The following is a 24,869-nucleotide window of genomic DNA, read 5'->3' on the forward strand; positions in this document are numbered from 1 at the left end:
TGACTGTAAACTGTTCACGTTTTTGATTTCTTGATTGTAATATTTATATGTTTAACATAACTAACTATTTACTTCATTAATATGTCTTATTTGTGTTTACCTTGTACTAGCAGTGATTAATTCAGCGTTCACAGCACTCAATGACGTGTATCAGGGTTGCGCAGGCGCAGTAGTGAAAGTGTGCTTACGGTCCGCATCCTAAGCACACTTTTAGGGTAGGGTGCAGTACCACCAAGATACCTCCGGGGGCATCGGTGAGCATGTGTGTAAGCACGCTTTTACACACTTCTCATGTTTTTGCGTATGGTGGGGTCCAAAAAAAAAAACCGCACCACCCATATCAGCATGGTCTCCTGAGTCAACTGGCGCATTTTGGCTGAAAACATTGCGGGGACCGGCAAACTGGTCCCCACAATGTTTTCGGTCCCCACACTGTGAGTGTGCTAACGTGTTGCGGCCCCCACCATGTAATAAAAACAAACACACACACACACACGCACACATACACACACAAGCACACACACACACACACACACACACACACATACAAACACACACGCACACACAGGTTTGTTTTTAAACAGTGTAAGAACATGAGGTCATATATACATGTAATAATGATCATGTCCCACATGTGTACTATATATGTATTTTGTTGGTTCTGTAGGTTAGAACTGTTTTTCTCTGGTTCTGCTACAAAGTTGGGAGCATTTTCTCGGTTCTGTAGGTTAAAACATTTTTTGTCTGGTTCTGATACAAAGTCAGGAGTATCTTGTTGGTTCTGTAGGTTAGAACTATTTTCTCTGGTTCTACTATAAAGTCAGGAGTATTTTGTTGGTTCTGTAGTTTAGGACATTTTTTGTCTGGTTCTGATACGAAGTCAGGAGTATCTTGTTGGTTCTGTAGGTTAGAACTGTTTATCGGTTCTATAGGTTACAACTATTTTTTTCTGGCTCTACTACAAAGTCAAGAGTTTTTTGTTGGTTCTGTAGGTTAGAACTGTTTTTCTATGGTTCTACTATAAAGTCTGGAGTATTTTGTCGGTTCTGTAGGTTAGAACTGTGTTGGTTCTGTAGGTTAGAAGTGTTTTTCTCTGGTTCTACTACAAAGTATGGAGCATTTTGTTGGTTCTGTAGGTTAGAACTGTTTTTCTCTGGTTCTACTACAAAGTCCGGAGTATTTTGTTGGTTCTGTAAGTTAGAACTGTGTTGGTTCTGTAGGTTAGAAGTGTTTTTCTCTGGTTCTACTACAAAGTATGGAGCATTTTGTTGGTTCTGTAGGTTAGAACTGTTTTTCTCTGGTTCTACTACAAAGTCCGGAGTATTTTGTTGGTTCTGTAAGTTAGAACTGTGTTGGTTCTGTAGGTTAGAAGTGTTTTTCTCTGGTTCTACTACAAAGTATGGAGCATTTTGTTGGTTCTGTAGGTTAGAACTGTTTTTCTCTGGTTCTTCTACAAAGTCAGGAGTATTGTGTCGGTTCTGTAGGTTAGAACTGTTTTTCTCTGGTTCTACTACAAAGTCAGGAGTATTGTGTCGGTTCTGTAGGTTAGAACTGTTTTTCTCTGGTTCTACTACAAAGTCAGGAGTATTTCGTCAGTTCTGTTATTTAGAACTGTTTTTCTCTGGTTCTACTACAAAGTATGGAGCATTTTGTTGGTTCTGTAGGTTAGAACTGTTTTTCTCTGGTTCTATTCTAAAGTCAGGAGTATTGTGCCGGTTCTGTAAGTTAGAACTGTTTTTCTCTGGTTCTGTTCTAAAGTTAGGAGTATTTTGTCGGTTCTGTGGGTTTGAACTGTTTCTCTCTGGCTCGTTTCTTTCCCCCTAAACAGCCCTCTACTCTGTTGTAGGCTGTTCACAATTGCTATAACAATACACAGACCAGCACATGTTATTCAAGCATGCAAGAGAAATTCCTCTCTCTCCCTCTCCCTCTCCCTCTCCCTCTCTCTCTCTCTCTCTCTCTCTCTCTCTCTGTCTCTCTCTCTCTCTCTCTCTCTCTCTCTCTCTCTCTCTCTCCTCTTGTCACACTGAGTTGATCTGTCATGGCATACATCATCTGAGCGGCATGGCCCGGGGAAACATGGGGCAATTATGGTAATAAATAATAATAGGATTGGCTACATGACATCATGAGTGATGGGGCCTCTCCGATCTCATTTACATTACTTTCTGCAGCAATCATCGGCCGCTCTAATGTAGCGCTCAGCAAATGAGCCCTTTCTGAGTATTGTGCAATTTATGGCGAGCCGACTGGCACGAGAAGCTAGTCTATAAATCATGTTGAAACACATGCCCCCAATGACAGCTAAATCAACACTGAGTAATTGCCTTGAGATGTGCTGGAACAGGGGCTGGACTGAGGGAGAGAGAGAGAGAGAGTAGAGAAAGAAGGAAACAGGGAAAGTGAGAGAGAGGGAGAGAGACAGGGAAAGGGAGAAGGAGAGAAAGAAAGTAGAGAAAGAGAGAAAAAAGAAAGAAAGAAAGAAAATGGGACAGAGAGAGAAAAGAGAGTTAGAAAGAGAGAGAGAGAGAGAGAGAGAAAAGAGAGTTAGAAAGAGAGAGAGAGACCGAAGGAAACAGGGAAAGAGAGGGAGAGAGAGAGAGACAGACAGGCAGAAGGAAACAGGGAGAAATAGGGAGAGAAAGACAGAGAAAGGGAGAAGGAGAGAAAGAAAGTAGAGAAATAAAAATGGGAGAAAGAAAGAAAGAAAGAAAATGGGACACAGAGAGAAAAGAGAGTTAGAGAGAGAGTGACAGTCGAGAAAGAGAGGCAGAAAGAAAGAGAGAAGCGGGAAAGGAGAGAGAGAAACAGAGAGAGTAGAGAAAGAAAAAGAAGGAAACAGGGAAAGTGAGAAAGGGAGAGAGAGACAGGGAAAGGGCGAGAGAGTGAGAGAAAGAGTGTAGAGACAGAATGAAAAATAGGAAGAGTGAAAAAAAGAAGAGAAAGAGGGAGAGAGAGAGAGCCTGCAGGCAGTAGTAGTTAAGTTCGTTGTGATTTTAACCTTTCAGTGACTCTCATTTAAACACTTATTTTTACATGCAGTTTAACTGTTTGAACTGTGTGTGTGTGTGTGTGTGTGTGTGTGTGTGTGTGCGCGTGTGTGCGTGTGTGTGTGCTGTGGCTTTGATGTGACTCATGCTTTAGTCCTCAGTCTGTCTGTATTCACTCAATACACTCATCTGCAGTTCTCCTGCTGGCCAGCAGGGGGGAGGAGCTACAGATTTATTGTAGAGCAAAACAATGCCTGTTAAAAAAAAAACTTAAACGAGTGTAAAAAAGAGAAATCGAGTCATGATCAAATATAAGGTTTCATTATGCAACCAAAATTGATTTTGATTGATTGATTGATTGATTCAATCATCATCAAATTGAAACATGGTGAGTTTTGTGATTACTATATGCATTGAATTATTTCCTAAAGAATCAGAATTAAATCAAATTGTGGTGAAATTTTAGATTTCATTATGCAATGAATCATTTACAAAAAAGTCAAACTGAAACATGATTCATTTGAGAATTCTGCAGGCACTGAATTGTTTAACAAAGAATCATAATCAAACTGAATCGTGGTGGAATTTTATATTTCACCATCGTTTCTTAAGAAGAGTTTCACAAATTGAATTGTGGTGAAATTTGGGATTCATTAAGCACTGAATCGTTTTCTAAAGAATCATAATCGAATCCATTTCATGCTGGAATTTTTGATTTCATTATGATTTGAATCATTTCTTAAAGAATCATAATCCAGTTGAATTGTGGTGAAATTTGGCATTCAATAAATCACTGAATTGTTTTTTAAAGAATCACAACTGAATCGATTTTGTGATGGAATTTGAGATTTAATGATGCACTGAGTCATTTTTTGCATAAACATAATTGAATGCAATTGAATCGAATTTCATCTTGCCCTGAATCATTTAGTAAAGAATCTTCACTGAGTCAAATCAAATAATGGTGGAATTTTAGATATTATTATGCACTGAATCGTTTCCCAAAGAATCAGAATTGAGTCAAATTGTAGTGAAACATACATTTTCATGCTGAATTCTTTCCTAAAGAATCACAATCGTCGTGAAATCAGAGTTACACCTCTAAAAGCAGGATAAGGCTCAGGCTGTACCAGCAGACAGAGTTTCAGTGCTAACATCTTCTCTCAACACCTCTCACACACACACACACACACACACACACACACACACACACACACACACACTGACATCATCCACACTGAACAGATTTAAGACCCACTTAGTGAGTGAGTGTTTTAGGCCGAGTCAGCTGCTGAATGATTGTGCATTGTGAGTGAGTGAGTGAGAGAATGAGTGGGTGAGTGAGTGAGCTATGATATGTTGCAAACACTAGCTTGTCCATCATCATCTATTACCTTGACAACTAGAGAGATTAATGACCGCAGGGTCAGCGAAGGGCAGGGGCGCTGTGAGGGAGTGGAAGATTAGGATGATTCCATGGGCCTCGAAATGACAGGAGCCTACAAAGACTAAAAGAAAGTGCAAATCAGACTTTCAAACACAAGGAAGACAGTTTCACCCAGTTTTTCAGAGGTAAAAACACTCACTGTCCATTTTATCAGCTCCACTGACCATATAGTTTCACTTCAGTTACAGACTGTAGTCCATTTGTTTCTCTGCATACTTTTTACCCTGTTCTTCAGTGGTCAGGACCTCCACAGGACCCTCACAGAGCAGGTACTATTTGGGTGGTGGATCATTCTCAGCACTGCAGTAACACTGATGTGGTGGTGGTGTGTAAACAGTGTCCACTCACTGTCCACTCTATTAGACACTCCTACCTTGTCAGTCCACCTTGTAGATGTAAAGTCAGAGACGATAGCTCATCTGCTGCTGCACAGTTTGTGTTGGTCATCCTCTAGTCCTTCATCAGTGGTCACAGGACGCTGCCCACAGGACACTGTTGGCTGGATGTTTTTGGTTCTCAGTCCAGCAGCAACACTGCCCCAAAATGCTACCTTTACAGGTTAACAGGGATTTAAAGGGGAATTCCACTGATTTCTGCATAATTCAGTGTTTGACATGTAAGCAGTGATTCAGAGTGGTTTGGTGTGAAATGGTTCAGATGTCTTTACAGTGGTGGTGATAGGAACCAGGGGTCGCCATGATTACAACACAAATATAGACATTTTATTTACTATCCAAAACCACCAGTGAACCTACACGAGTCGTCTGAGTTTGATATTAAATGTTGAGTTTTAAGCTAAAAGTTTCTCTCAAAGCTATTATAAAACAATCTTTTAGGCATCAAGTAGCACATTGACAACATTTCATATAATAACTGTCTGTAAGGGAGCTTTTAGAGGTGGATGTCTGGTTCCTATCACCACCACTGTGAACAATTCTGACTGTAAGTTTCTCTAGAACGGAGCATTTCCCACCAAACCACTCTGAATGACTCTGTTTACATTTTAAGCATTTAATTATGGAGAGATTTTAAAAAATTGGTGGAATTCCCCTTTAAACTCCATTCTCCAGTATAGAAATACTGTAACGTTACCCATTATGCTACCTAATCAGTACAAAACTCCATAGAGTTCCACAGAGCCTGGCCTAAATCCATAATTACAGTGGCACAAATTTGGTTTAGCTAATTATTGCCACTCTTTATTGTTGTTATTTTGGATGTTGATCAAAATAACTATGGAGGCTATCAGGGCTTTACTGGAGGGATCTACAGGGCTGTAGTAATGCCTACGTCTGTACCAGGTTGGATATGGGTTATCGAAACAGGCTCTCGGTACTGCACAATAGGGGGCGCCCAAGAGCAATAAATCACAATTAGTATACACATCGGTCAAGGGGGCACTCGTACAGTCTTAAGGCAATAGGGCAGGGTCTCAAGCCCCCCGGCATCTCTCTGTGCATGCGCATGGATGGAGCTGTCTAAACAAACCCATGTTCTACTGCGGTAAGTGTAACGTACCCTCTGTTTTTGTGTTGTCATGTTCTCTCGACTACTGAAATATAAAAGTTTAGATTGAAAGTGAAGGTGAAGTAGAGTTCTGCCCCCCCCACGCCGTGGGTAGAACCCAAATTAAAACCAGAACATCTCCATTATTCCTCGACTGAATTTCATATTTTTTAAAAAGATGGTTCTTCAAGGGTTCTTTAGAGAAGAAAAAAGTTCTATATAGAACTATGAACAGTCAGAGAACTCTTTGCATGACTAAATGGTTCTTCAGATTGTGTACCAAATAGGTTCTTCTTTTGTAGCAAGGTTGATATCATAACAATAAAAGAACTCTGTGATACTATATAGAACCCTTTTCAAAAAGGTTCTATATCTTTTTCACCGAAAAAGGTTATTCTGTTGTAGCAAGCTTGATATCTTAACAATAGAAGAACGCTTTTTGGTGCTACCGAGAACCCTTTTCAAAAAGGTTCTATATCTTGCCGATAGCACCAAAAAAGGCTCCTTTATTATAGCAAGCTTGATATCATAACAATAGAGGAATCCTTTTTGGTGCTATGTAGAACCCTTTTCAAAAAGGTCCTATATAGAACCACATACAACACACTCTCTATCAATGTGAAGAACGCTTTCACAAGGCTTTAATCATGCAAAGGGTTCTTTGAGTGTTCATGCTTCTACACAGAACAATTTTCTTTACTAAAGAACCCTTGAAGAACCAAACTAAATTTTCTAAGAGTCTACACTCTTAAAAAAAGATGGTTCTTCAAGGGTTCTTTATTAAAGAAGTGATTTCTTATAGAACCATGAACAGTCAAATAACCAGTCCATGGTGAAATGGTTCTTCAGATTGATGGAGAATGTGTTCTACATGGTTGTATATAGCACCAAAAAGCGTTCCTCTCTTATTACAAGTTTGACATCGTAACAACAGAAGAACCCTTTTTCATATACAGCACGCACTCCATCAGTCAGAGCCATTTTCTTTGCTAAAGAACCCTTAAAGAACCATCTTTTTTCAGAGTGTATAGTTTCAAGCTCATAACAACAGGAGAACCATTTTTGGTGCTATTTAGAACCCTTTTCAAAACGGTGCTATATAGAACACTCAATATAGAATTCTTCATCAATCTGAAGAACCATTTCACATACAAAGTGTTCTTTGAGTGTTCATAGTTCTATATAGAACCATTTTCTGTCCTAAAAACCCTTGAAGAACCGTATCGCTGGATAAAGGAGTATGTTTTGGAGATTTTACTGGGCGAAACACTTTTGAGAAGCAAAATTTCACAGCTTACTGATACACAGTCGTGTTGTGACGGGTTCTGCTGAGGGAAATGAGGTGAGGCAGGGGGCCCTTGCATGTTTTCGGGGGGCCCAAAATTACTACTGGCACCCCTGGCAACGGGCACTCAGCTGGTGCAGCCAAGCTAAGTGCTCAGTACACTACACCCCTTATCCTAAAACAAACACCAGCCTGACTACGCGCAGTACGTCAACGCAGCGCTCGGAGACGTGAGTGGAACTGATTGAACCGCGTTCCCCCGGTTAGCACGGCGGCGGCTAGTTTCATGCTTTTCCTTATACTTTTCCATTTAGCCGTGTTGAGTTACTTGGCACAGCCTTCCATCGGAATGCTTAATTCCAGCCGTGGAGCTTCCTGGTGCACTCCAATCCACACACTGTGAAATATGTTCACCTAAAGTAAAGCAAAGGTTTGTAACAGTCTACACTCTTAAAAAAGACGGTTCTTTATTAAGGACAGTGATTCTATACAGAACCATGAACAGCCAAAGAACCATTCCACGGTGATGGTTCCTCAGATTGATGAAGAATGTGGCCGATATGGTTCTATATAGCACCAAAAGCGGTCCTTCTACTATTACAAGCTTAACATCGTAACAATAGAAGAACGCTTTTGGGTGCTATTTAGAACCCTTTCAAAAAGGTTCTGTATAGAGCCATATACAACACATTCTCCATCAATCTGAGGAACGGTTTCATGATGCACAGAACCCTTTAATCATGCAAAGGGTTCTTTGAGTGTTCATCATTCTATAAAGAGAGAGTTTTTTGCTAAAGAACCCTTGAAAAACATCTTATTTGAGAGTGTATTGTTAAGACATCAAGCTTGCAACAACAGAAGAACCCTTTTTTTGGGTGCCAAAGAGAACACTTTTCAAAAAGGTTCTCTATAGAACCATATACAGCAAATGCTCCATCAATCTGAAGAAACATTTCACTATGGAAAGAATCTTTTCATCATGCAAAATGTTGGTTTTTTGAGTGTTCATTGTTCTATACAGAAGCATTTTATATGCTAAAGAACCCTTGAAGAACCATATTTTTTAATGGTGTATAGTTACAACGTCAAGCTTGTAAAGACAACGATTCCATATAGAACCAAGAACAGTCAAATAACCATTTGCAGGGTGAAATGTTCTTCAGATTGATGGAGAATGTGTTGTATATGGTTCTGTATAGCACCAAAAAGGATTTTGACATTGTAACAATAGAAGAACCCTTTTGGGTGCTATATAAAGCCCTTTTCAAAAAGGTTCTATATAGAACCATATACAGCACACTCTCCATCAATCTGAAGCAAAGAACCTTATAATCATGCAAAGGGTTCTTTGAGTGTTCATTGTTCTATACAGAAGCGTTTTCTTTGCTAAAGAACCCTTGAAGAACCATCTTTTTTAAGAATGTATAGTTACGTTGTCAAGCTTGTAATGACGGAACCACCCTTTTTGGTGCTATATAGAACTCTTTTCAAAAAGGTTCTACATAGAACTATATACAGCACGTTCTCCTTTGATCTGAAGAACACTTTAATCATGCAAAGGGTCCCTTTAATCATGCAAAGCGTTCTTTGAGTGTTCATGGTTCTACAGAACTAAACGGTGCTAAAGAACCCTTGAAGAACCATCTTTTTTAAGAGTGTATAGTTACAACATCAAGCTTGTAACAACAGAAGAACCCTTTTGGTCCTATATAGAAACTTTTTCAAAAGAACCATTTAAGACGGTTCTTTTTTCTGAAGAACCATCTTAAAGAACCATCTCTTCTAAAAGTGTACAATTTATTCATTTTTCAACAGAAGATTATCAACAGAAAATTACACAGAGGCCTCAGCAACTCAATATAATATATTTTTAATGTGTCCATTCTTTACATTTAATAATTATTACTTTACTTCATTTATTAATTATTAATTTACTCTTAATAACTAAGTGTCCATCCATTCATGAGCTGAGTGAACTGCTTTAGAGAAGGTGCAGTGCATTTTGACTGGGCTGACAGTTTTCCTGTGTAAAAGCACCCGAATCAGACGGACTCAAGCCTGTTAATCTCTGAACTCAATCTAATCCTAACCTCATCTCTCAGCACCCGTATTACCCAGAGTCTGGTTTAAACCCACTTCATCTCTTTAGAATAATCACAGAGCGCTTCTCTCAGAGTTAACAGTGTGAGCTAACGCGAGAGAGCCACCCCGATCCATTAGCATTAACGTGCTACTCACTTCGGTTATTAATTTCTCTGCTGCTTGATTATCTTTATTATATTTGCATAATGGCGGTGCCGCTGATAAGCAACATAGCAGGGCTAATTCAGTGGGCCTTAATTAAAACCAGCTCGTTTGGGGACGACTGCGCTCATTACTGGGACAGATGGCTGCTATTAGCCTCGCCGTCATCGCTCATTCTCTCATCACCTCACTCGCCGGCCATTTTGAGATACGCTGCTCGGTAATGAGGGGTCTCGACTTTGGGGTCTTTCTGCTGTGCTTGTTTGGTGTGTGGTGTGCACAGCGTGCTTTACTGGTAACGTTTCAGCCTTGTGACGAGTTTTAAAACTTAGCAGCCCTCAGCATTTAGCTGAGTTTAGCATTTAGCATACACCAATGCTGCTCTCCTTCCTGACAGATTATTTTTTCATGTCATGTTTTTCAGATTAATTTTCTTTTCTTTAAAGAAAGGCAGGCGTGAGAAACATCAGGTGAAAATGAAAATGTGAGATGTATTGTTAAATGCAGTTGTTATGTCACAGCTAAAAAATGTCCCATGATTATTTACAATGACAATGAGACAATTGAACATCTCTTCATTCATTGCCCAAGAACGACAGACATTGATACAAACTGATGGACATTGGTTTGAATTTTAATATCAATGTTAAAAGTGTAACGTATGGAATTTTTAATGAGACTTTTTCCAAAACGAACATTTTATTGGTTCATTGTTTGCATTGTTAACACTATGATCTGCTGCAAAGACGTGCTGCAAAATGGTAATTGAACAACGTAAAATACCCATGGAAACTGTTTTTTAGACAAATACTGCGTGAACTTAAAAGACTGAGAACAATGGACACGTGGGGAAAAAGATTCCCCTGGACTCTGAACTTCTAATCAATATGACATTTGTTTCAAACTTAATTAATTAACTGTGTAATTGTGTAAATTGTGGAAATGTTGATGCATTTGTATTTTTTTTGTTCATGCTGTTTTTGATGAGGTTTTTATTTATTTACGATGGAGGCGTAGAGGCTGGACCAATGTGCGAGTTGCTTTTATTACAAAATCAAAATTAACGAAGTCCAAAAAACAATGAAGGTCCACAAGAGAAACAAATCCATAAAGTAACAAGAACAGAAACTAAGCAACAGAGAGAAAATGCAAGACAAAGACTAAACCAAACACAGTGGTATAAATACACAGAGGGGAAACAAGGACCACCTGGGAAGAACGAGAGGGCGGAGCTACAGAATACAGGCAGGACCAGGGAGGAGACGAAACCAAAATAACAACAAAAGCACATGGAAAAACGTAAACAAAAAGCACATGGCTTAAACAGGGAAGATAAAACCGGACAAGATGTTGCAGTATTGAAATAATTTTCCTCAAAACTTGTTATAAAAACAGGAAAAACCTGATATGGTGGAAAATTCAATACTGCATAGACTGCTACTCACTTATTCACAGTGCTGATACACGTGATCCATGGCGAACCATGACTTTTAGAGCTAGACCTTCTTTCTGTGCCAGAAATGTCAAAACACAAGCAAAATATAAGGAAAAAACACCTCCATGATAATGCTAACTCCTGCTAGCATCCCTATGGGATTTTAATAGCTTGTTAGCACTAAGCTAACGGTGATTCGTTTGAACATTTTTCAGCAGTGAGCCCTGGTGTAGAGCTTCTGCTGCTGTTTTCCATTTCTAACAACCCACTGATTGGGCTTTCATTTGTATTCAGAGTCAGTGACGTATCTAGAACTTCCAGAATGCCTAGAGAGATGTTTTTTCTCACATAATTGGTCCTGCCTACTGGAAAACATGATTAGTTGTTCAGTCTACAGTCTATTCAGCCAATGGAACTCCACAATTAGTAATAAAAATTTCACTTACTACTTGTCTTCTTGATAGCATTCACTTGAATTTGTGTTTTTATTGCTGAAAACTTCAGTCAGTGAGCTCAGTTTAAAATCTGCACTATAATTTAGCACGTTAGCTATTGCGACTCAAATATAAGGTAGTGTAATGACTGATATGCCGCTAGCTAGCCTGCAAATGTTAGCCATTTATTGTAAGCCAGGTCTCTAAATATAAACGTATCAAATGTTAAAGTAACTAGACATTTTCGACTGTCTAGATCACAGATTGAAAGAAGTAGTTCAGTAGTTATAAACAAAGGAAACACCAGATGTGGTGGTAAATTCAATGCTGCATTGAGTGCTATTCATTTATTCACAGTGCTGATACATGTGATCCATGGTGAACCATGACTTTTAGTGCTAGACCTTCTTTCCGGGCCACAAATGTCAAAACTTGGTCAATACATGAGGAAAAAACACTTCTATGATAACGCTAACTCCTGCTAGCATCTGGATGGGATTCTAGTAGCTTGTTAGTCCTGCCTACTGGAAATCAAAACATGATTAGTTGATTCCTCTGTCACTTTGTGAATGTGCTGATAGTTATTTGAATATGTTAGGCCTTCTCTTCAGCTCCTGAAGTCCTAACCAGTTGGAGAGCCCACTTACCTTTGTCCAGGGGTGGAAATAGACCAGAATGCCCTGCAATCCTGTTCTGGGAGAAAAAGTGAATCTGGAACGTCAAGTCTCAGAAAGCTAGGTAATTATTTTTTAAATAAGTAAACGATGTACTCATTTACTCCCTAAAATGTTTCTTACTAAAAGGTGTGGATGAAGTGATTTGACTGTTGAACGTACCTGAAGTTCAGTCTACAGTCCATTCAGCCAATGGAAAATCACGGTGCTGCAGTGGGCTCTGTCCACTCAGTCTCCATGGTAACGACTGTCAGTATGCTGGGTGTTTGGATCGTGATAGTAGCCTAAAAACTCCACAATCAGTAATAAAAATTTCACTTTTTAGTTTTCTTCTTGATAGCATTGACTTGGATTTGTGTTTTAATTGCTGAAAACTTCAGCTCAATTTTAGCTAATGCGACTCAAATATATAAGGTAGTGTAATGACTGATACGCCGCTAGCTAGCCTGCTAATGTCAGCCATTTATTGTGAACCAGGTATCTAAATATACGCATATCAAATGTTATAGTAACTGGACATTTTTGACTGTCTAACAAAACGATAGAAGTAGTTTAGTATTTTGGGTGCAATGGTTCTTTTGACAAAGCGTTTGCTTTGTAGTCTCTGCCTTGTTGAAAAGCTTGTTTGCAGTGTGTTATGTCGCTAGTTAACAGCATTGTCGACCAAATTAGCAGAAACTTTTAGGGGGTGTTTGTCTATTGTTACCTATTCACAAAGGTCTGTAATGAAGACACTTAGACTAAATACGGACAGATTTATTTGCTACAGTCAATCAGTCAAAAGTCCTTTTGGCAACATGCAGAATTTGAGTTTTATTGTTCTTTCAGTCAAGGCTGGAGACCCTGATGTAAGGTAAAGTTAAATGGGAACTCAAAATTTCTGCATCAGTAAATGGTTAAGACGTAAACATTCAGAGCAGTTTGGTGTGAAATGGTCCGATCTGGAGAGACTTACCGAGTCAGAACTGTTCACAGTGGTGGTGATAGGAACCAGACGTCCACCTCTACAAGCTCCCTCACAGAAAGTTACTACATGAAAAGGTTACAAATATTCTTTCTGAGGTCTGAGACATGCTTTTATGTTAGTTTTGTGATAAAGTTTTGCACCAAAACCCAATTTATTCAATTTATTTTTAATATAATCATGGTGGAAGGATACATGAAGGCAAAATAGTGCCCAAAGAAAACTTAATTTTTCAGATTTATCACTGTTTCACCTTTATTAACATATATAAACTCGTGTTGGTTCACTGGTGGTTTTGGATGGTAAATAAAATGTCTATATTTGTGTTGTAGTCATGGCGACCCCTGGTTCCTATCAGCACCACTGCAAAGACATCTGAATCATTTCACACCAAACCACTCTGAGTGACTCTGTTTGTATTTCAACCACTGAATTTATTTTGAAAAATCTGTGGAATTTCTCTTTAAGCTTCAAAGAAATGTTGTTATGTTTATTATGGTATGCTATTATTATGTATACTATATTTAAGCATTTATTGGTAGATTATTAAGGGTATTTTTAAGTTGAATTTAAATCCACCGGAAACAAACATCTCAGAATGTTTTCGCCACTCTGCATGTGATTGGTTGATTCCTCTGTCACTTCCTAATTAAGTTGGTAGTTGATCTAAGGTGCAAATCCTTCAGTCCAGCTCCTGAAGTCAGAACCAATGGGAGAGCTTGGAGCTCGGCTGTTTCCACCTAAGTGGAAGTTTGATTACACAGTGACTACACCCAGTCTGTCCTAACCGTGTGACCTTTTACAGGCATACAAAATAAACAGCATTTGCAATTAATAATATTTTACAAAAAGATAGCTCCGGTCCTAAAATCTGATTGGTTGAGCTGCGTTTTAAGCTGTTGTAAAAATCCACGATATACACACACCCATGACGCCTCACAGCAACTGAACTCTGTATCACTGCGCCACATCTCGAAAAACCCCTCTTCTGTTAATGGAATGATCTTTGACTCTCATGCTGCCCGCATGGAGCACTGAGTGTACTGATGAAGTAAGAACCCGTTTTCTGTTTCAACTGAGGGCTGACTTATGTTCTTAACTAGAACCAGACTGGTCAGCTAGCTAACAGGCTAAACGATAGCAAACATGCTAAACAACTCCATCATTAATATCACAGGCTTCAATTAAAGTATTTATGGTATGATTAACTGTAAAACTGCAGTATAAAAGTCTAAAAATGTCACTTGAATGACTGACACCCTTCAGATGTCCGTGTTTCACTCAGAAGTCACGTCAAACCCAGGCTGAATCCCAAACGGCTCTGTACTCCCTAAATAGTTTTCTAGCTATGAAAGTTTAGAAATTCTAGCCTCTACAGCCAAACAGTGCATCATTTATCGAGTGTGGATGTGTCTGAGTCCCAAATGACTGTTTCTTAGCTGTATTTTGCTCTGTTGGGCTGCAGGATCCAGTATTTAAACTCCTACGTAGTGCACTATGTAGGGAGCAGGGAGCCGTTTGAGATTCAGGCCCAGCGTGAGAAGAGTGGCGCCACTGGATTGGTGCTAAATAAGACTCGCGGTGGTAATTTGGAGACCAAAAAGTACTTATAAAGCAAGTTTTTGCATTAAACAGTGTTGTATTATTATATGTTTATTGTTATAAGACAAAGTTAAAAATTAATGAAATGCAATATACAGCGATGGGCGACCAAACGTTCTCCTCATTCAGTGGTCCATGGTTGCTTGGCAACGATACCGTACTCTAAAGGAACTACATTTCTTGCCGTAATTATTATTAATAATAAATTATTTACTGAAAAATTGCGTGTTTATCATATTTTATGTTGGCTGCCGTTTTATAAAAGCAGTAAGCTACTTGAGACCGCTTCATGTGCCTAAGAACACTCTTCCCGTGATAAAATCACAGTAACGCATGGCCTCTTGTGGCTTACTGCTTTAATAAATGTGGGTATTAAAAACTATTTCTCATTAGATTGAATGGGATTTCTGCTAACATTCTGTAAAGTTAGTCCAGTCTAGGAACAGCAGGGGGAGAACATGTTTGTGGGCAGAGCATGGTGGTCAGTTTAGAGTAGGCGTATGTGATTTCGGATTGGCTAAAATGTAAATCTGTGCCTTCACCTCAGAACACAGGCCTTGCTGCTGCCCAAGTGAGCAGAGAAGGGTCACTCTTGTTGGCTGGGCCGAGTCTGGCTGTACATATCACTGCTAATTGTGCATAAATGAACTGAAAGGAGACCGCTAGGCTAACGGCTAAGGGCAGAGGCAGCAGAGGCGCATGAGCTGGCAAAGCTAAGGCACTGGCAGTGACTCAGAAGCACTGGAGCCATTTATGGTCCCAGAGAGAGAAAAAAGACATTACATTAGGTTAACGGCAGGGCTGTATGTGTGTGCGCGTGTATGTGTGGAACATCATTATCCTCCGAGTGTTAGGCCTGCGTCGTAATTGTGCCTCGTGCTGTTCAATCGAACTGTCGTTTCTGCTTAGCCCTTCGCTCCCTGGCCTGACAGGTTCACGCACACGCGCACGCGGCCAGCGGAGGGTTGAGTGGAGCTGACACGGGCGTCCCTGGAGCCTGACGTTAGTGACCAGCCAGCGCTGAGCGCTCGCTCTAATTACGCGCCCTTCGTCCTCCTCCTCCTCTCTCCTTCACCGTCGTTAGCGGCCTCTAGCCCTGTCAGGACTAATCGGGCAGCTGTCACCTCCGCCCGCCGCCCGCAGGGCTGTCACGGCGACCAGGGAAAGGTCAGCGCCGCGCAATTAAACCTCCACGCAGTGACTGGGAGTGAGACGGAGAACGAGACCAGGGCTCACACAGAGCTAACCTGGTCGAACCGCCGACCTTGGAGCAGTTTTAGCCCATCATGTCCTGATCAGCGGATGGAGGAGCGCTGGTCCCTCATACAGGACCCTGAGGGATCCTTCTGTGGGTGACTAGAGGCTTGATTCAATTTTATTTGACATTTCAGTCAAATTTGAGCTTTGGGTAAACTGAGACAACCGTGTTTGACATCTTAACTTTTTTTATGCTGGAGAAATGTAATCCTGTTTCTGGAAGTCTGGAAACTCTGAAAGCTACATTTTTTGTGGCATTTTTCGGTATGATTTTATAAGGCAGGCAGCCTGTCATCGTTAAGTCTGTGCTTGTCCTTGTCCATGGCAATGTGAAGACACTTTACCGAAAGTAGGATGTGCTCTGCAGAGGATATTTGGGTCTTTCTCCAGAATGCAGGGCCTGTATCAGAGAAAACTGATTTTATCCCATTTTATTTTCCATTTTCTAACAATAAAAGTGTTCGATATATGGTAGAAACATTGTTTCAAATATAGCATTCACTCCCTAGTTCAGGGGTCGGCAACATGCGGCTCTTTCACTGTCCTGTTGCGGCTTCACAGCTGAATTAGATTTGTAGGTAAAAATAAAATAATCCTCCTTTACAGTAAAATAAAGCTCTGCTGATCGTTCAACACAGTTTAACAATAAATGGGCTTAAACTCTGGAGTTAATGTAGAACCTTTAACCCTGAAGGCTGGCGCACAGACTGTTACCATAGCAACACAGACCACAATCTTGCCTAGCTAGTAGCTAAAGAAAAGGCAAAGAGAGAGATTTAAGACGAACATAGATCATTTGGAGATGAATGGACTGATTTGCATTTATAATCACTCCAGCTGGTTTCCTGATACGTTTAATCTGCAACGAGAAAGTGTCAAACACTGAAAAGTCACGAAGTTGAAGTCAGTTTCTCATTCGCCAACTTCTCGTTTGAATTTTCACGTTCCACCTTAAATGGTGCAACAGTTAGCTACATAGTTAGCTATATTCCTGGGCCTCAGGCATCATTTAAGGTGCAACGTGAAAATTCAAACAAGAAGCTGGTGAACGAGAAGCGACTTGAGCTTCATAAAAAGTCGAGACATTTTACAAGAAACTGATCTATGTTTGCGTAAAAGTTTCCTGCCGGAGATGCAAGAAAAGCGGGTATAGCTGAGCTAAAGCTTAAAGCAGAAAAAAGGTATGTCTGCATTTTCGTTTATATTATATTTTTATATATTTACAGCCAAGATGGTAAAACGTTATTTCAATAAAATGGACGTTAAATGTTGTGGCTCCCAAGGTGGCCTCTGCCCTAGTCCATACAGTCTGTTTGGGAGGTGCAAAAACAGCCCATTTTGAATTGAATTTTTGTGGCGTCACAAAACCCACCATAGTCACATATTAGCCTATTCAGCCCTACAAAGAGCTCTTTAATCATGAAAAGGTTTCTTTGAGTTTTCATATTCTATATAGAACCATTGTTTTTACTAAAGAACCCTTGAAGAACCATCTTTTTTAAGAGTGTACTTTCAACTTGAACTTGTTTATCAACGCTTAATTTTCATAGTTAGAGTTTTTGAAGTTAAGTGAACTTAAAAGTCTGAGCTAACAGTGTAATTATACTTAGTTTATCTTCTCATCTTCTACAGCACTTTGGCCACTGCAAGTGTTAAAAGTGCTCTACAAATAAAATGCACTTAATCTAACCTTTGTGTGGTGTTGGGGTTTGTGGGACCCATTTTCAGTGTTTATCAAAAGAAAAAATGATGTGATTTATTATTATTTCAACCTCAGATTCTTGTTCTTTGCTCATTTTCTGTGAAGAACATATAAAATAACCCATTTTCAGTGTCTTCACTCTGTTCACCCCCCACACATTTATATTACACATGTGGTGTTGGGCTGAACCTGAGGGGAATAAAAGTGTGGAGGTGCTGTGTCCTTCACTCTGTTCTCCTCCTACATGGCCTGCTGTTAGTGTGTGTGTGTGTGTGTGTGTGTGAGGGTGGACAACATGGACAGGCTGCTGACTGGCTACAGCTGCTAAAGGAGAACCCTACACTGGACACTTGTGATATTTTAAACATCTGGTATTTTTTACATAAATTGTTGTGGCTGCATTGATTTAAAAAAATAATAATGCGGTGGGTCCAGCAGAGCAAACACATCAACACCACACAAGGGTTAAAATACTGAACTTTGAACTGAATCAAAGTAGTTGAATTTGCCTGCCTAACATTTTTATGTCTGAAAATCAGCCATTTCAAAAGCAAATGTATGTAAATCTGCTTTAACCATTTAAAGGCCATTTTTAAAATGCCTTTTTTCTGAAGGCCTGGTTGAGTGCAGGTCTTTGAAAGCCTCTCCATCTCTCTCGTTCTCTTTTTTTCTCCTTTTATCTTCACATTTCCTTTTTACTAAACTTTCTTCTGTCTGCCATCTCAGCTTTTCTCTTCATCTGTCTCTCCGTGTCTCTCTCTTTCTCATTCTGTCAGTTTTTACCCCGTCTCTCAGTGTAACAGATGAGCAGAAGGTGTAATTATTTCGTGTCTCGTCTCCGCTCGGCTGGAGCTCCTTCAGAAATCGATTTTCTGCCATCTTTCTAATGCAGAGCTGAGTGTGTTTTGAGGCCACTGAATGCAGCTTTTCTTCGCCATTCAGTCTGTTTGATAAAGAGTGTCTGTTGCAGAAACAGTGTCTATATAAAGACTCATTGTAAGCTGGTAGGTGTTGTATAAATATTGACTTGTCTGCTTGTGAATATGTACAAATAGTATTATTAAGTCTCGTATGTATTATAAAAGCAATAGGCCCTGAGAGGCTGTGCGTTTTATCATGGGAAGGGTGTATAAACTCCCTTCCCCGTAATAAAATCACTGTAACACAGAGCCTCAAGTGACTTATTGCTTTTATGAAACAGCGGCCAACATAAAATATGATAAAATACACAATAGTTCAGAAAAGAATTTATTATTATTAATAATAATCAACATAAACAAGTTTTCCGCCAAGAAATGTAGTTCCTTAAGGATATAATATCGTTACCAAGCAACCATGGACCGTATATTGCAGTCTTTCATGAACTTTTTAAATCTTTTGTCATATAACAGTGAACATATGATCACACAGCACTGTTTAATGCAAAAACTTTCGCTATATAAGTACTTTTTGGTCACCAAATTACCACCATGAGTCTTATTTAGCACCAATTCAGCTGCGCCACTCTTCTCACGCTAGGGCCGAATCTCAAATGGCTCCCTGCTCCCTACATAGTGCACTACGTAGGACTTTAAATACTGGATCCTGCAGCCCAAAGAGCAAAATACAGCTAAGAAACAGTCATTTGGGACTCAGACACATCCACACTCGATAAATGATGCACTGTTTGGCTGAAGAGGCTAGAATTTCTAAACTTTCATATCTAGAACACTGTTTAGGGAGTACAGAGCCGTTTGGGATTCAGTCTGGGTTTGACGCAACTTCTGACTGAAACATGAACATTTGAAGTGTGTAAAACATTCAAGAGACATTTTTAGACTTTTATACTGCAGTTTTACAGTAAATCATACTGTAAGTGCTTTAATTCAAGCCTGTGATATTAATGATGGAGGTGTTTAGGCTGTTGGCTCTTTTAGCCTGTTAGCTAGCTGACCAGCCTGGTTCTAGTTAAGAACATAAGTTGTCAGCTGCTCAGTTTAAACAAAAAACGGGTTCTTACTTCGTCAGCACACTTGGTGGTCCATGTGAGCAGCATGAGAGTCAAAGATTATTCCATTACCAGCATATATACAACAGATATAGAATCATTGTATTTACTAATGAAAGGGTAACACTTCTAAAGTACTCTTAAAGACAATGGTTCTAAATAGAACCATGAACACTCAAAGAACCATTTGCATGCTTAAATGGTTCTTTGCATGGTGAAATGGAAAGTTGTGTTGTGTATGGTTTTATACAGAATGTTTTGGAAAAGGGTTCTATATGGCACCATAAAGGGTTCTACGACTCTTACAAGCTTGACATCATAACTACAGAAGAGCCCTTTTTTGATGCTATATAGAACCATATACAGCACATTCTCCAGCACTCTGAAGAACCATTTCACCATGCAAAGAACCATTTAAGCATGCAAATGCATATACAGAACCACTGACTTTACAAAAGAAACCCTTGAAGAACCATCTTTGAGTGTATGATGGCATAAATGTACCTCCCATAGAGCCCCAATGTAAATAAAGTGATACAGTCATCCATGTAGACTAAACCTGAGCTCGTCTCTTTGTGTTCTGTAGTTTGTTCTGTAGTTTATGTGCAGACGGTTCTGCGTATGGAGATTAGGTTTGTCTGCCAGCTCTTCCTGTCCAGACCTAAAATAATCTTTCTCTTTCTTTGTTTTGTCTTCTTCTGACTCACATCGTTATCACTCAGTAATCCTGGCCTAAGGTGGTGAATCATACACACACATCAGTCTGTTTTCATACCTTGGCAGGACATGGAGTTATACATAATCTCCATATGTTTTATATATATATATATATATACATATATATACATATATATATATATATATATACACACTGATCAGGCATAACATTATGACCACCTCCTTGTTTCTACGCTCATTGTCCATTTTATCAGCTCCACTTACTATATAGGTGCACTTTGTAGTTCTACAGTTACAGACTGTAGTCCATCTGTTTTTGTCTGCATACTTTGTTAGCCCCCTTTTACCCTGTTCTTCGGTGGTCAGGACCCCCATGGACCCTCATAGAGCAGGTACTATTTGGGTGGTGGATCATTCTCAGCACTGCAGTAACACTGACGTGGTGGTGGTGTGTTAGTGTGTGTTGCACTGGTACGAGTGCTGCTGTACTCTGGTTCTACTACAAAGTCAGGAGAATTTTGCTGGTTCTGTACGTTAGAACTTTTTCTCTGGTTCTACTACAAAGTCTGGAGAATTTTGCTGGTTCTGTATGTTAGAAGTGTTTTTCTCTGGTTCTACTACAAAGTCAGGAGTATTTTGTTGGTTCTGTACGTTAGAACTTTTTCTCTGGTTCTACTACAAAGTCTGGAGAATTTTGCTGGTTCTGTATGTTAGAACTGTTTTTCTCTGGTTCTACTACAAAGTCAGGAGTATTTTGTTGGTTCTGTACGTTAGAACTTTTTCTCTGGTTCTACTACAAATTCTGGAGAATTTTGCTGGTTCTGTACGTTAGAAGTGTTTTTCTCTGGTTCTACTACAAAGTCAGGAGTATTTTGTCGGTTCTGTTATTTAGAACTGTTTTTCTCTGGTTCTACTACAAAGTCAGGAGTATTTCGTCGGTTCTGTTATTTAGAACTGTTTTTCACTTTTAAGACATTTTTGTCCTAAGAATGTATGAAAACAAACACTCTCACACACTGTGTTTTAACCTTGTAAGCCCTTGCCTTGTGTGTCAGTGACCAGACTGACTAATGCCTGTCCTCGCCCCCATCCTGAGAGAGAGAGAGAGAGAGAGAGAGATAAGTAATGTGCACCCACCCTGTGTGTGTGTGTCAGTGGTCAGGGTGAGTAATGTGTGTCCGAGCCCCCACCCTGACTGCTGTGTGTGTGTGTGCGCGTGTGCGCGTGCGCGTGTGTGAGGGCCGGTGTGATGAATGCGTGTCCGAGCCCCCGCCCTGCCCATCCATCAGGTCCTGCACATTGTTTTGACGTCTAGTTAATTCTTCCCTGATGATTTATCAAACTCTTATTACGCTGCGCTGAAAGACTCATTTATTGTGGTGATGTATGATAATGATAGAACTGCCACAGCACTGAATCTTAACTAACCTCCCCCTCTCTCTCTCTCTCTCTCTCTCTCTCTCTCTTGTTCTCTCTCTCTGGTCTCCTCTCTCTTTCTCTCCCTCTCTCTCTCTCTCTTTCTCCCTCTCTGGTCTCTCTCTCTCTCTCTCTCTCTCTCTCTGGTCTCCTTTCTCTCTCTCCCCCCCTCTCTCTCTTTCTCTCTCTCTCTCTGGTCTCCTCTCTCTCTCTCTCCCTCTCTCTCTCCCTCTCTATTCTCTCTCTCTCTCTCTCTTTCCTTCTCTCTCTCTCTTTCCCTCTCTCGCTCTCTCTCTCCCTTCCTCTCTATTCTGTCTCTCTCTCTCCCCCCCCCTTTCTCTCAGTTCACTCTGTCTCCCCCCCTCTCCTTCTCTTTCCTCTCTCCTTTTCCCTCTTTTTCTTTCTTTTTTCATTCACTCCTTCATTCATTCCTTCATTTCTTTCTTCCTTCCTTCCTTTCTCTCTCTTCTTTCTCCTTTCTTTCTTTCTTTCTTTCTTTTTTCTTTCATTCATTCTTTATTTATTTTCGTATACTCATCTTTATTTCTCCTCTTGTTCTCTTTCTTTCTTTATCTCCCCCTTTTTTTTCTTTCTCTTTCTTTCTTTGTCTCCTTCTCTCTCTCTTTTATCTCTTTTTGTCTCTCTCTTTTCCCTCTTGCTCTTGTTCTCCCATTTCTCCTTTTTCTTTCTTCTCCTATGACATCCCTGGTTATCCCTTACTTTCTCTTTTCCTCTTTCTTTTATTCTTTTTCTCTATTTCTTCTCCTCTCTTTTCTCTCTCTTTCGATGTCTTCCCTCGACAACTTGACCGCTCTCTTTCTCTGTGTTCATTCTCTTTTTCTCTACTTTCTTGATGTTTTGGCCTCCCCCCCCCCGTCTCTCCCCTCTCTCTCTCTTCTTTGTCATGTCACTTTTTCAATCTTTCTCTCGTGTTTTTTTCATTTTTGCTTGTTTTTTTTTTTCTGTCTGCCTTTTTCTTTTTTGTTCTTGCTCTTCATTTATTTTTCCTTTTTCTGTCTCTCTCCCTTGCTCTGCAGGTTATAACATGCCTGCCCCCCCCTCTCTGTCTCTCTCTCTCTCTCTCTCTCTCTCTCTCTCTCTCTGATCTGGTCTGTAGATGTTTAATATCCTGTCTGTATATTACAGCAGTCTGGAGGCTTTTCCATCAACAAACACAGTTTATTTATGAAATATTTCTGCACTGTTGTTCACTGAACACATTTTCCTGAACTAACACATTTTAAGTCAGACTCACTGCAGTGTTCAGTTAGATTGATTCATTGTGTTAGTCTTTGTGTTGTGTTTGTGTTTTTAAGGTTAATTTGACCGATGTCTCCTGTCTGATATGATTTAAAGGACTCATATCATAGAAAACGGCACTTTCTTTTTTAATAATACAGTTTAATGTAATATGTAAACATTTGTTCTGGAAAAAAATATAAATATAAGAATATAATAAATATTCTTAGTAATAGAAAAATACATAGTGGCTGTTTTTTAGTACAGAAATCCACACAAATGTAAACTACCAACAAATACATATATATATGTATATAAACACACAGTCTTTCAAAAATGCTCGTTCTTCAAGGGTTCTTTAGCAGAACAATGAACCGAATGACTTGCATGGTGCAATCGCTCTTGAGATTGATAGAGAATGTGTCGTATATGGATGTGTCTAGAACCTTTTTGAAAAGGTTACTCATAAAGGCAGTGGTTCTCTATAGAACACGAACACTCAAAGAACCATTTGCATGATTAAATGGTTCTTTTCATGGTAAAATCATTCTTCAGACTGATGGAGAATGTGTTGTTGATGGTTCTATTTAGAACCTTTTTGAAAAGGGTTCTATATAGCACCAAAAAGTGTTCTTCTATTGTACACAAGCTTGACATCGTAACTATAGCAGAACCCTTTTTGGTGCTATATAGAACCATGCACAGCACATTCTCCATCAATCTGAAGAACGATTTCACCATGCAAAGAAACCTTTAATCATGCAAATGGTTCTCTGAATGTTCATGGTTCCATACAGAACCAATGTCTTTACTAAAGAACCCTTGAAGAACCATCTGTTTTAAGAGTGTATATTATGGCAGGCTTTGGCACACAGACGTTATGAATGTATGTGTTAAAGTGTGTAATATGTTCTCTTTAACATGTTCCAGTCTAACCCAGAGAAAACAGACTGTCCTTTCCATGTTCATCACTGTCCATTCAGCTTCACTGGGCTCCCCTTGACGTTCCCTGTAGATCAGCTGATTCCCACAGCGCTAAATCTGGAGTTCAGACGTAACAAACCGCTCTGTTTAATAATGCAGGATGTAGCAGGAACTGCGGCTGCGAGCTATTTGGCACGAAGCAATAAAAGTCTTGTGAAACGATCAATAATACAGTCAGAAAATATCCTGCCCAGCCGCTCCCACATCCATAACACAGCCCTGCTCGCCCGTCAGGGTTGCCAGGTTGACTTAAAGGGCCCATATGCTTCATTTTCATGTGTTTTCTTTTTCTCTCAGGTCCACTTCTGAGATTTATGCAGTTTTATATACCAAAAACATTAATAATTAATTTTTACATGATCATTTTTCCAGGCTTTCTTCATGCCTTAATTAAAGTCACTGTTACTGTGCCTTTAAGACTGATATATGTAAATGAGCTCTGTTCTGATTGGCCTCATTCAAAAGGCATTCCAGACTGAAACAGTCATTATGACTTTGACTTCAGTGGGCGTGGTTGAACTGGAGCAGGCTTAATAGGCGAATACTGGTAAATGTGTCTGTTTTGTGACATCACAAAAACAATTCAAGTTCAGGTTGTTTTTTGCAGAAAAGTTCTGTTCATTTTTCTTCTGCATGATTTCAAAGATTTTGAATTTTGTGCCAGAAAGATTGTAAATGTTGTAAATTTTAGGTTTTATTTTTTTTTAGATGTTTGATTTCAGGTAAATTTTTGTTGAATTTTACGTGAATTTTTGTCAGCTTTTATGTTAACTTTAGATATTAGATTTCAGGTCAGGTTTTATTTTGTTTAGATGTTAGATTTCACGTATGTTTTGTTAGATTTTATGTACATTTTTGTGTCAGGTTTTATGTTAACATTTGTGTCAGATTAAATATGAAGGTTTTATGTTAATTTTGGTCTCAGATTTTAAGTACATTTTTGTGTTAGATTTTATGTTTACATTTTTGTGTTTTACATTGTTTTACATTGACTCTTTTGCTAGATTTTGCACTAATTTTTGTGT

The sequence above is a fragment of the Colossoma macropomum genome, unplaced genomic scaffold, assembly GCF_904425465.1.
Source record: "Colossoma macropomum unplaced genomic scaffold, Colossoma_macropomum, whole genome shotgun sequence".
Lineage (NCBI taxonomy): Eukaryota > Metazoa > Chordata > Actinopteri > Characiformes > Serrasalmidae > Colossoma > Colossoma macropomum.